This window comes from Lissotriton helveticus, chromosome 6, assembly GCF_964261635.1.
Source record: "Lissotriton helveticus chromosome 6, aLisHel1.1, whole genome shotgun sequence".
In the NCBI taxonomy this organism is placed as follows: Eukaryota; Metazoa; Chordata; class Amphibia; order Caudata; family Salamandridae; genus Lissotriton; species Lissotriton helveticus.
Genome location: NC_136067.1, coordinates 1040867221 through 1040880042, shown reverse-complemented (window position 1 = coordinate 1040880042; position 12822 = coordinate 1040867221). Strand labels below are relative to the sequence as shown.

The 12822-nt window shown below is 51.0% G+C and overlaps 1 protein-coding gene across 2 annotated transcripts in view; it reads right to left on the bottom strand.

Moving 5' to 3' along the window:
• UTRN (utrophin) overlaps positions 1 to 12822 on the bottom strand; it is a 1532463-nt gene that overhangs the window by 1125040 nt on the left and 394601 nt on the right. The window lies entirely within an intron of this gene.

Sequence of the window (12822 nt, the reverse complement as noted above, 5' to 3'; positions counted from 1 at the left end):
GTTAAATTATGTCAATGTGGAACAGTTTTCCGAAACTCATGGGGAGTCAGCTTCACACATGAAATTGATATGTGAGCAGATTTTGCCTTTTTCTGCAGAATATTTAACTCAGGCCTACATATTACGTCTGGTGTATAAACTATGCGTTATCAGCTTCTTGGATTTGAAGTGTGGCATTGCCCTTCAGTCACCTGGTCTGGCATTACTAATTTGTTTCTTGACTCTGCTTATTTTCGGAATCTGAAGGTCCCTCCCCTTGTGACTTGGTAGTTTTTCTTTTACATGGGCTCACTTGGGGAACATTCTACTAAATTACAAATCGTTTAGCCCAGTGGTTCTTAACCTCTGGTCCAAGGACCCCTGGAGGTCTGTATAACCTTTTAAGAGGCTTCGAGACAGACAAGAAAAGTAAATAATATTAACAGATTAATAAAGTGAACATAAAGAAGCAAAAGTAAAAACATTTCAAAGTTTTGTAAATGTGAAGGAATTTGAAATTGGAGGCTAAAACGAAGCTGGTATCCTCAGATTGATTTGTGGGAGCAGTGCAAATGCTTCTAAGAGAATATGGTGTAACCCTAAATGAGGCCTCAGTAGAACTCAGAAAACCTCCAACCTTCTCCTTAAAATTAAAATGTAGATTTTTAAAATTTGTGAATTAAATAAAATATGTAATTATTTGTGTGTTCGTTTAATAAGTTCTGTATTTTATGCATCATTTTGCCATTTAAATCATTAAAAAATCTTGTGCAGGGTCCCCGCCTTCAAATAAGGTCTCAGTGGGGGTCCTCGGGTTCCCATAATGATTACGTGGGGGTATACTAAAGTCATAAGTTAAGAATCACTGGATTAGACAACAACTTCCTAAAAGAAAGCAAATGCAGATAATGATCCAAAGGACCAGCTCATCACCTGAATCCCAAATTGCAGATCATCTTCAATGCTGATAAAATGCATGCAGATTAGCTCCAATAAACAAGCCTTCTATAATTCTCATCAATTCGATGTGCAGAGAGACCAGAAGCAGAGGAAGCAAAAACGGTGCTGTGTTTTTTCAGACAAAGATCATTTTAGGCATATTGCTGTACAAAGTCCTAAGACCATATTACAGAAATTGTGCTCTGGTGCAAAAAGCTGAGCAAAATCAATGTATTACTTCTGTGATTAGGTTTGCAAATTAAGTTTGCCCTAGATTATACAGGAAGGGTTCTGCGCTGAGGAAAAAACCAAAATATATATGTGAACCTCTTCCTGAAATGTATAATTCGGTCTTTATTACTTTTAAATTAAGTGACGCGTGATAGATGGTTTAACAAATAAGCCATTGTCCATGAATAACCCTTTCTTTAAAATATCAACAAACTGGTTTTGCATGATTTTCCGATTTGTGCAACAAGATATGAAACAAATTGGCTCTGCCTCAAACCTAGTCCCATATCTTAATATTTGAAAATTAGAGAAAATGGGGGAACCAGAGAGCCACGCGCCAAGGAGGTACCTGTAATATGAGCTCTGTAGCAAACTATATGAAATAAAACGTAATATCTTGCAACTTTCCTGAAAGTTTTATCTTTCTGTAGCATCCAGAGGGCCCTGGACACACTGTGCACTATTGGAGCCTGAAATCAGGACATCTGCCTGAGCACTTTGCGAGACTCACTGACCTAGGGATACACAGCATGAGTGGAGATGGTCCAAGGATGGAGTCTTGTCAGCTTTTGTGGAGTTCTTTGCTGGGTGACTCCATAGCCTGCAGGTGTCATGCCTAAAGACTGGAAAGCGGAGGCTGCAACATGAGCAGGAATCTTGATTGTGTACGAGATTAGTTGGCTAGGTGCAGTTTGAAGTACTTCCTGTGGTGCAAACGTGGGCTGACCAGTAATGCTAAGCATGGCGTCCACTCTGGTAGGGGATGCTGTGGCAAAGACAGTGGCCCATTGGTACAAACAAAATGCTCACCTGCAGATCACCAGAGTGCCAGATAAAAAATGGCTCCCCTAGAGCTGTAGTCTGGTGGCGCTCAGGACACGGAGACATTGGAACTATGTGCCAGCTAGCAAACCAGCTCATACAGCCTGGAGGCTGGAAATGAAGGAAATGTTTCACAACGATCTGGCCAAAGAAATTCGGTGCCTACTTGTAGTAGCACAGACCTTAAAGAGATGGCGTCTCTCATTGATGAATACTTAACAGCATGAGCACTTGTGACTGTCTACTGCTGCCTGAGTATATCCTACTGCAACCTCTGCCTCACATTCCGCAGTATACCTACTCTGTATTATCACCTTTACTCTTTCTGGTCAATGCTAACAGATTGCGGGGCCGTGTGCCACTTGTATTTTGCAGACTGGGTGTGAAAGGATCAGTGGGTTTAAAGGTCAGGAACTGACAAGCCCTATCAACCTACTGTGGTTTGTAGGACTGTACTGCGAGAGCCAAAATGTCCAGCACTACTACCAAGATGGTTAACTCTGATAAATAGAAGACCTAATTGTCATTTCAGGGTAAGCGTGAAATGCATCAGGCAGCTAAGACAACTGGCCAAGGCATGCAGAGTGGTGGTCTGAACAACTCAGTTGGATGTTTTCAATGTTAAAATTATTTTCACCGACCTCAAGAAAGGATTAGCTGGTTTAGACACTGGATTAAATGCATTAAACTCTAAGGTCAAACAGATGCAGTCCAGACTGGATAAACGTGGTGACTGTCTGGGACAGGCTTCCAAACAAATAACACACCTTGAGGATGGAAATGCTGCCACTGCAGGCTATTGGGGAGACCCAGGAGGGATTCTCTCAGAAGACTAACATTCAGATTCTGGGCATTGAAGAAAGCAGATGGTCAGGTAATATTGAAAACGTTGCTGATACGGTCCTTTCAGTTCGGTTTGTGGTGGGAATGGCCAACCAATCTTTGCTGAACATCTCACCCAGAGCACCCACCTAGGCTGATTGTTAGAACCGGGGGTCTCTAGTTGGCAGAGGTAAGTACCTTAGACCAAGTAGGGACCCTTGCTTCTAGTCAGGGTGAAGGAATAACCCTCTGAGATAACCCCTGCTCACCCTCTAGGTAGCATGGTGCGAGCAGTCTAGGCTAAACAGAGGCAATGTGGATAACATTTGCACTTAACACAACAGTAACCCCCAATCCACCACAAACTGAGACCACACAGGTAAGTATATTTTATAAAAATATATAACTTTATCTAGTTTCAGCAATGTAAATAAGGCAGTTGCACGATAATCACTTGGTTATAAAAATGATGCACTTAATCTTAATGGTGGTACGTAGTTTCAGGAAGTTCTCATGTAAAACAAATGTCTCAAGTCTCCTTAATCAGCAGTAAAAAAAAAATAGTGCCACTGATTTATAATTAATTTGCTCTCAAAACGAGCCAGGAAAACAATGTCAGCGCTTAAAATAGCCAAGCCGATCTGCCCCTAATGCCAGGAATGCCAAGCGCGGGAGCGCGTCTCACCCGAAGGCTGGGGGGACTCCTTTTCCCTCCCCCGGCACTTCTTTCTGCCGAGCCTCCCGTGACGACACCGTCACTCAGGGGGAATCAGCCAATCCGGCCGCGGCGCTTCTGCCGAGCCTCCCGTGACGTCACCGCCTGCTCTGGGGAAATCGACCAATCCGGTCGCGGCGTTTCTCACTCAGCCTACGGCGGCAGCCAACCACAGCGCGGCCCCTTCGTGGCTGCAAGCAGACCCTCGGGGGTGATTTCAGGGCCCGGGCCCGCGGCGATGCTGAGGCGGGTCAAGCGGAATTAGCCCGCGCCACGCTGGAGCGCCTCAGAACCCTCTGGCCCCCACAAGCACGTGTCGATGAACACGTCGATCTCGAGATACAGCAGTTAGCAGTCAGCGCGGCGCTCTCAAGCAGAACAGAGAGCAGCCAGCGCGCTACACGGGGCAATCAGCAGGGCTTAGTCCAGCAGTCCCCGAGTTTTCTTGCACACAGCAATTTCGCGATCTCCTTGCCACACAGCAGCTTCAGGGGGCACAGCAGAGTCTTGTTTCCTTGGGCAACCTTTATGTTCCTGGGTTGCAGACAGGGGGTCAGCTCTTCTCAGGCCCTTGGAGATTCAAGATTGTAGACACAGCACACAGCAAAGTCTTGGCAGTTTCAAGCAGGTAGGGTCACAGCACACAGCAAAGACCCTTTCTCCTCCTCAGCTTCCAGTTAGACAGCAGAACAGGTCAGCCCTTAGAGCACACAGCAAGGCAATCTTCCTTTAGTTCCCCGGCAGTCCTCCTTCCAGAAGAGGTTCCTCTTTGATTGTAGAAATTCAGAATCTAATCTTCTGTAGTCAGGGGTCCTTTCCTTATACCCCTCAAAGTCTTTGAAGTCCTTTGAAGTCTTTGTGCAAGCAGCCCTGAGTCCAGTCTAAACCAGTTCTGGGGGTTGCGGAGCACTGAGGTGTCTCTGGTTTTCTTCTTCCTGTCAGCTTCAGGGCCAGAGGTGTCAGTTGGCCGACAGGAGGGAGCTAGCATGGGGGGGCCAGGCAGGCACAGCCCAGCACTTATCAGGCCTTTCTTCCTCCCACCTCCCGGGCAGCAGATGTGCCCTTTCATCCCCGGGCTGGCTCCGACCCTCTCCTCCGGGGGCTCTGCAGCCCCCCTGTCACACCCAGGCCAGACAGGCATTCCACAAACCCAGGCACACAGAAAGGTTTAGACAAGAGAACAGCCACTTTCTAAAAGTGCTATTCTCCATTACAGGATTTAAAAACACCCTTCACTAAAAGATGTGTCATTAAATTCTGAGTTCAGGGATATCTCTCACTTATGTCCCATCTTGTTCCTATGGGAAGATAGGCTGGTATCACATGGGCCCAGCCTCCTCCATGTTACTCTATGGAGCAAGATAGCCTTACAGCAGTGAGCACATAAAATGGCTGCAGCCCACTACCAGAGCATGTGACCTGTACTAGTACATGCTCTACCTTATCCATACACTGCACCCTGCCCAGGGGGGTACCTTGAGCCTTCCATAGGGGTGACTGATGTGCACAGACAGGGAAGGGTTAGGCCCAGCCAGTGGAGACACTGGCCAGGGGGACAGGCAGTCTCTGACTGCACACAGGCCCTGCGCTGGCAGGCCTGAGTCACCATTTTAAAGCTACTCATGTGGGTGGCGCAATCTGCGCTGCAGGCCCACTAGTAGCATCTGTCATCACCAGCCCTGGCACACACAGTGCACTTTACTAGGGACTTCGTGGTGATACAAATATGCCAATCAGGTATATTCAATCAATATCACAATTTACAGAGGGAGCACTTACACTCTGACACTGATCTGCAGTGGCAGAGTGTCCTAAGCATTCTAAACCAGCAAAAACGAAATCCAGCACAGCATCAAAACACATGAGTCAGAGGCAAAAAGATGGGGGAAGAACCACGCCAAAGGTGTCAGGTCTAACACGTGTCCCCTCCAGCTGAAAGTGGGGAGAACTACCCAACCTCTTGGGAGTCCTCATCACTAAGGCGGAAGAATCTGGACAGACCGTCAGCATTGGCGTGTTCTGTACCAGGGCGGTGCTCCACCGTAAAGTCCATCCCCTGTAGGGAAATGGACCACCTCAACAATTTTGGATTCTCACCCCTCATCTGCATTAACCATCTGAGGGGCCTGTGGTCGGTCTGAACACGGAAGTGAGTCCCAAACAGGCAGGGCCTCAGCTTCTTCAGAGCCCAGACCACAGCGAAAGCTTCTCTTTCAATGGCACTCCATTTCTGTTCCCTGGGGATTAGCCTCCTGCTAATGAAAGCCACTGGTTGGTCTCCTCCCCCCTCATTGATCTGTGAGAGCACTGCTCCCACGCCTTGCTCTGAAGCGTCAGTTTGCACAATGAACTCACTGGAAAAGTCAGGTGCCTTAAGCACCGGTGCTGTGCACATGGCAGTTTTGAGGGTGTCAAAAGCAGTTTGACAGGCCTCCGTCCAATTCACTTTCCTGGGCTGATTTCTAGATGTCAGCTCTGTCAAAGGGGCTACAATGGTGCCATAACCTTTGACAAACCGTCTGTAATACCCGGTGAGACCTAAAAAGGCTCTCACCTCAGTCTGGGTCTTGGGGGGCTCCCAAGCCAGAATGGTATCAATCTTTGCCTGTAGGGGCGCCACCTGGCCGCTCCCTACCTGGTGTCCCAAGTACACCACCGATCCCTGCCCTATCTGGCATTTACTGGCCTTGATAGTGAGGCCTGCTTTCTGCAGAGCCTTCAACACTTCAGTGAGGTGTTGCAGGTGTTCCTCCCAAGTGGAGCTGAACACAGCAATGTCATCCAGGTAGGCTACGCTTAATTGCTCCAGCCCCGCCAGCACCTGGTTGACCAATCTCTGAAATGTGGCGGGAGCATTTTTCAACCCAAAGGGCATGACACGATACTGGAAGTGCCCCTCTGGTGTGGAAAATGCTGACCTCTCCTTTGCCCCGTCAGTTAGGGCAATCTGCCAGTACCCTGAAGTCAAATCAAAAGTACTCAGGTACTGGGCAGCTCCCAACCGATCCACCAGCTCATCAGCTCTGGGGATGGGGTGCGCGTCAGTCTTGGTGACCGCATTGAGCCCACGGTAGTCCACGCAGAACCGAAGTTCCGGGGTGCCACCGGGGGTAGCAGCTTTCTTAGGCACTAAGACCACTGGGTTAGCCCAGGGGCTGCTGGAGGGCTCAATAACCCCTAGCGTCAACATCTTGGAAACTTCTTCCTTGATGCTGGCTTTGACCTTGTCAGCCACTCTGTAAAACTTCTGTTTCACAGGCAGACTGTCCCCAGTGTCCACATCGTGGACGCACCACTTGGTGACACCTGCGGTCAGGGAGAACAGGGGGGCGAACTGACCCAAGACTTGGCGACAGTCCTCCTGCTGCTCTGGTGTCAGGGTGGGGGAGAGGACCACACCATCCACTGACCCATCTTGCTCCTTGACTGTCAGGAGGTCAGGGAGAGGATCACTATCCTCCTCCCCTCCAACATCTGTAGCCATGAGCATAGTTACTTCAGTCCTCTCAAAGTGGGGTTTGAGGCGGTTCACATGTAGCACTCTCAGGGGCTGCCTGGGAGTCTTCAGGTTCACCAAATAGCTAACCTCGCTCTTGCGCTCCACCACCTCGTATGGCCCAGACCACTTGTCACGGAGCGCACAAGGCTCCACTGGCGCCATTACCCACACTTTCTGACCAGGGTGGAACTCAACCAGAGAAGTGTTCTGGTCATACCACCTCTTCATTTCCTCCTGGCTAGCCTCCAGGTTCTCTTGAGCGAGCTTCCTGAAGCGCTTGGTCTGGTTGCGAATGGCCAGCACATAGCTGAACACATCCTGAGGGGTTTTCCCACGGGATTTCTCCCACCCCTCCTTCACCAGAGTAAGAGGCCCTCTGACAGGGTGGCCATACAGCAACTCAAAGGGACTGAACCCTAAGGATTTCTGAGGCACCTCCCTGTAGGCAAACAGCAGGCATGGTAACAAGACGTCCCATTTCCGCCTCATGGGCTCTTCCAGGCCCATAATCATGCCCTTCAATGTGCGGTTGAATCTCTCAACCAACCCATTTCCTTGAGGGTGGTAAGGAGTGGTGAATTTGTATGTCACCCCACACTCACTCCACAGGGACTTCATATACCTAGAAATGTAGTTTGTCCCTCTGTCTGAGACGACCTCCCTGGGAAATCCCACACGGGAAAAGATCCCCATCAGGGCACGGCCCACCACTGGGGCGGTGACTGTCCTGAGCGGGATGGCGTCCGGGTACCGAGTGGCATGGTCCACCAAGACCAGGATAAACCTGTTGCCTAGGGCTGTCTTGGGATCCAGGGGCCCCACGATGTCAATGCCCACCCGCTCAAAAGGGGTGCCCACCACGGGAAAGGGTTGGAGGGCGGCCGCGCGCTTCCCTCCGCTCTTGCCACTGGCCTGACAAGTCTGGCAAGATTTACAAAAGGCAGAGACGTGCGTCTTCATCTGGGGCCAGTAGAAATGGGTGACAAGCCGGTGATAGGTCTTGTCTTGCCCCAGATGTCCTGCGAGAGGCACGTCATGAGCCAGACCCAGTAGGAAGTTCCTGAAGCGCTCCGGTACCACCAGCACACGGGCTGCACCGGGCTCAGCGAACTTAGGCTCACTATAAAGTAAGTCATCCTCCCAGTAGATCAAATGCTCCTTGGACCCCAGGCCTGCGGCCTGGTCGGCAGCCTGCTGCCGCACACCAATGAGAGAAGGGCACTCCTTCTGAGCCTGGCAGAATTCCTCCCTGGAGGGACCACCCTCTTGCTGCCACTGGGACAGCTCAGGCAATTCCCCTAGTTCGGCCACCTGCTCCCCTGTAGGTTCCAGGGCATCCCCCTCTGGGTCTGCTTCCTCCTGAACCGTGGGAACAGTGGGGGCCGGTTTCCCGCGCCCTCTACCCCTTCCTCGCTTGGCAGGTCCCTGGGCCATTGTTCCAGGCTCCAGCTCTGCTAGACCGCCCTTTCTGGCTGTCATTGCCCGGGTGGACACACAGATCCACGCAGGCAAACCCAACATCTCCAAGTGAGTCCGGTGCTCCACCTCTTTCCATGGGGAGCTCTCCAGGTCATTACCTAATAGACAATCTACAGGCAAGGCATCACTTACAACAATTTCCAAAATACCGGAGACTCCTCCCCATTCAAATGGAACCTTTGCCAACTTGCAGTAGCGCACTGAACTGTCAGATGACACCACAGGCCGGAGTACCTTGGGAACAATTTGCTCTTCAGTCACCCACCGACACCTGACAGATGTCACGCTGGCCCCTGTGTCTCTCAGAGCCTCCACCTCCTGTCCATTGATGGTCACCTTCTGCCCGTATTTCTTAGTGTTTTGGGGCAGCAAGGTTTCTGGGGCCATCTCTTGGTCTCCTAGAGAGACAAGGGTCATCAACGCTAACCCCTTCTCCCCCCTAGAAATCAAATCCCCTCCCAAAGCTACACTGGCTAACGCCGGAGCTGGAGCTGGAGCACCAGTGGGTGCTGATTTCTTCTTTGGACATTTGGGGGCAATGTGCCCCACCTCCCTACATGAATAGCAAGTAAGTGGGGCCCTTCTGTCCTGCGTGCCCTTAGGGGGCCAGGACTTCTTAGGCTGGGGGGGTTGAGACACCTTCTCCTGGGAACTACTTTGGGGCCCTTTAGAAGACTCCTTTTGATTACCCGTGTCCCCCCCACTCTCCTGCTGGGGACCCTGTCCACCTTTGGCTGGGGTACTTACCACCCCCTTGTGGACCCTGGTGCTAGTCCAGCGGTCCGCCTCTTTAGCAAGCTCACTGGGATCAGTTAACTTGCTATCCAAAAGATGCTGGCGCAGCTCTGGAACACATAAGCTACTTAAGTGCTCCCTACTAATCAAGTGACACAACCCCACATAATCAGTAACTTTGCTGCCCTTTATCCAACCTTCTAGTGCACGCGTGTACATACTCACACACTCCACCCAAGTACTTGAATCAAGCTTCTTGAAGTTCCTAAACTTCTGGCGGTACTGTTCTGCAGTGAGCCCATACCTGAGGCACAAAGCCTCCTTCATTGCGTGGTAGGATAAAGCATCCTCTGCTTCTAAGGGTGCCAAAACATCCCTCCCAGAGGCCTCAAAATGCTTCCACAATCCTGCCCCCCAATTCTTCTCAGGCACTTCATTCATCTTTAAGGCAAGTTCATACGCTCTGAACCACGCATAAATATCCTCACCCCTCTGATAATTCTGTACCAGATCCTTTGGTATGTATACCTTACCCGCCTGTACCGGTTGTGCGCTGCCACCATTAGAACTGGACACCCTCTCTTTAAATTTGATGTCCAACTCCTTCATGCTCAACTCATGAGCCAATTGGAGTTTCCTCTCCTCCAAAGCGAGAGCGGTTCTTCTCTCCTCCGCCTCTGCTTGCGCTTTGAGCTTAAAAAGCTCAATCTCATGGGCCCTAGCTCTCCGATTCTCCTTCACTTCCTCTGGAGAAATACTCCTACCGGAGTGGTTGCTGCCGGGCCTAGACGCTGGCCTCGCCACTGGCAATTCACTGGACACAAACGCATTCTCCTGTGTGCCTCCCTCTCCAGTAGTGACTTCTGGAACACCATGTTTGGCCTCCCACCAGGCCCTCAGAGCTGTCCGTAGCTCTTCCTTGTTTGCGCCGCCCCTTAATGGGCATTCAAGCTGTTTGCAGACTTTTCTCAGTTGCTCCTTGTTATAGGTTAACAACTCCTGGATTTCAAATTCCACTTCCACTTCTCCATTCACGCTTGGCGCTTTCCGAGACATGGTGCTTCCTAACCTTTTCAACTAAAAAGGTTTCACCAAAAAGAAAAAATCTTGCGCAACCTGTTCTGCTAAACTAGACTAGTGATGTACAAGAAATCACTGCAGGTCAAGTGCAATTATTAGTTCAAAATCCTCACGCTTAGTTAGAACCGGGGGTCTCTAGTTGGCAGAGGTAAGTACCTTAGACCAAGTAGGGACCCTTGCTTCTAGTCAGGGTGAAAGAATAACCCTCTGAGATAACCCCTGCTCACCCTCTAGGTAGCATGGCGCGAGCAGTCTAGGCTAAACAGAGGCAATGTGGATAACATTTGCACTTAACACAACAGTAATCCCCAATCCACCACAAACTGAGACCACACAGGTAAGTATATTTTATAAAAATATATAACTTTATCTAGTTTCAGCAATGTAAATAAGGCAGTTGCACGATAATCACTTGGTTATAAAAATGATGCACTTAATCTTAATGGTGGTACGTAGTTTCAGGAAGTTCTCATGGAAAACAAATGTCTCAAGTCTCCTTAATCAGCAGTAAAACAAAAATAGTGCCACTGATTTATAATTAATTTGCTCTCAAAACGAGCCAGGAAAACAATGTCAGCGCTTAAAATAGCCAAGCCGATCTGCCCCTAATGCCAGGAATGCCAAGCGCGGCAGCGCGTCTCACCCGAAGGCTGGGGGACTCCTTTTCCCTCCCCCGGCACTTCTTTCTGCCTCAGGCAAGCCTCCCTTGCCAGCGCTCACTCGCGCTCGGGCCCGGCCGGTCTCAGCAGGTTCTCCGCCCGCTCCCAGTCTCTCGGGGGCGGCGAGGAGCAGAGACAGCAGGCCGGGGGCTCGAGCACTCTTGCAATTCCCTCGGCGAGGTCGGGTCAGTCTTCCCCGGTCCCGGCTGTGATTACGCAGGCAGACGAGGTCCTTGACGACGGGAACCAATCCTGTCGCGGCACTTCAGCCGAGCCTCCCGTGACGACACCGTCACTCAGGGGGAATCAGCCAATCCGGTCGCGGCGCTTCTGCCGAGCCTCCCGTGACGTCACCGCCTGCTCTGGGGAAATCGACCAATCCGGTCGCGGCGTTTCTCACTCAGCCTACGGCGGCAGCCAACCACAGAGCGGCCCCTTCGTGGCTGAGAGCAGACCCTCGGGGGTGATTTCAGGGCCCGGGCCCGCGGCGATGCTGAGGCGGGTCAAGTGGAATTAGCCCGCGCCACGCTGGAGCGCTTAGAACCCTCTGGCCCCCACAAGCACGTGTCGATGAACACGTCGATCTCGAGATACAGCAGTTAGCAGTCAGCGCGGCGCTCTCAAGCAGAACAGAGAGCAGCCAGCGCGCTACACGGGGCAATCAGCAGGACTTAGTCCAGCAGTCCCCGAGTTTCCCTGCACACAGCAATTTCGCGATCTCCTTGCCACACAGCAGCTTCAGGGGGCACAGCAGAGTCTTGTTTCCTTGGGCAACCTTTATGTTCCTGGGTTGCAGACAGGGGGCCAGCTCTTCTCAGGCCCTTAGAGATTCAAGATTGTAGACACAGCACACAGCAAATTCTTGGCAGTTTCAAGCAGGTAGGGTCACAGCACACAGCAAAGACCCTTTCTCCTCCTCAGCTTCCAGTTAGACAGCAGAACAGGTCAGCCCTTAGAGCACACAGCAAGGCAATCTTCCTTTAGTTCCCCAGCAGTCCTCCTTCCAGCAGAGGTTCCTCCTTGATTGTAGAAATTCAGAATCTAATCTTCTGTAGTCAGGGGTCCTTTCCTTATACCCCTCAAAGTCTTTGAAGTCCTTTGAAGTCTTTGTGCAAGCAGCCCTGAGTCCAGTCTAAACCAGTTCTGGGGGTTGCGGAGCACTGAGGTGTCTCTGGTTTTCTTCTTCCTGTCAGCTTCAGGGCCAGAGGTGTCAGTTGGCCGGCAGGAGGGAGCTAGCATGGGGGGGCCAGGCAGGCACAGCCCAGCACTTATCAGGCCTTTCTTCCTCCCACCTCCCGGGCAGCAGATGTGCCCTTTCATCCCCGGGCTGGCTCCGACCCTCTCCTCCGGGGGCTCTGCAGCCCCCCTGTCACACCCAGGCCAGACAGGCATTCCACAAACCCAGGCACACAGAAAGGTTTAGACAAGAGAACAGCCACTTTCTAAAAGTGCTATTCTCCATTACAGGATTTAAAAACACCCTTCACTAAAAGATGTGTCATTAAATTCTGAGTTCAGGGATATCTCTCACTTATGTCCCATCTTGTTCCTATGGGAAGATAGGCTGGTATCACATGGGCCCAGCCTCCTCCATGTTACTCTATGGAGCAAGATAGCCTTACAGCAGTGAGCACGTAAAATGGCTGCAGCCCACTACCAGAGCATGTGACCTGTACTAGTACATGCTCTACCTTATCCATACACTGCACCCTGCCCAGGGGGGTACCTTGAGCCTTCCATAGGGGTGACTGATGTGCACAGACAGGGAAGGGTTAGGCCCAGCCAGTGGAGACACTGGCCAGGGGGACAGGCAGTCTCTGACTGCACACAGGCCCTGCGCTGGCAGGCCTGAGTCACCATTT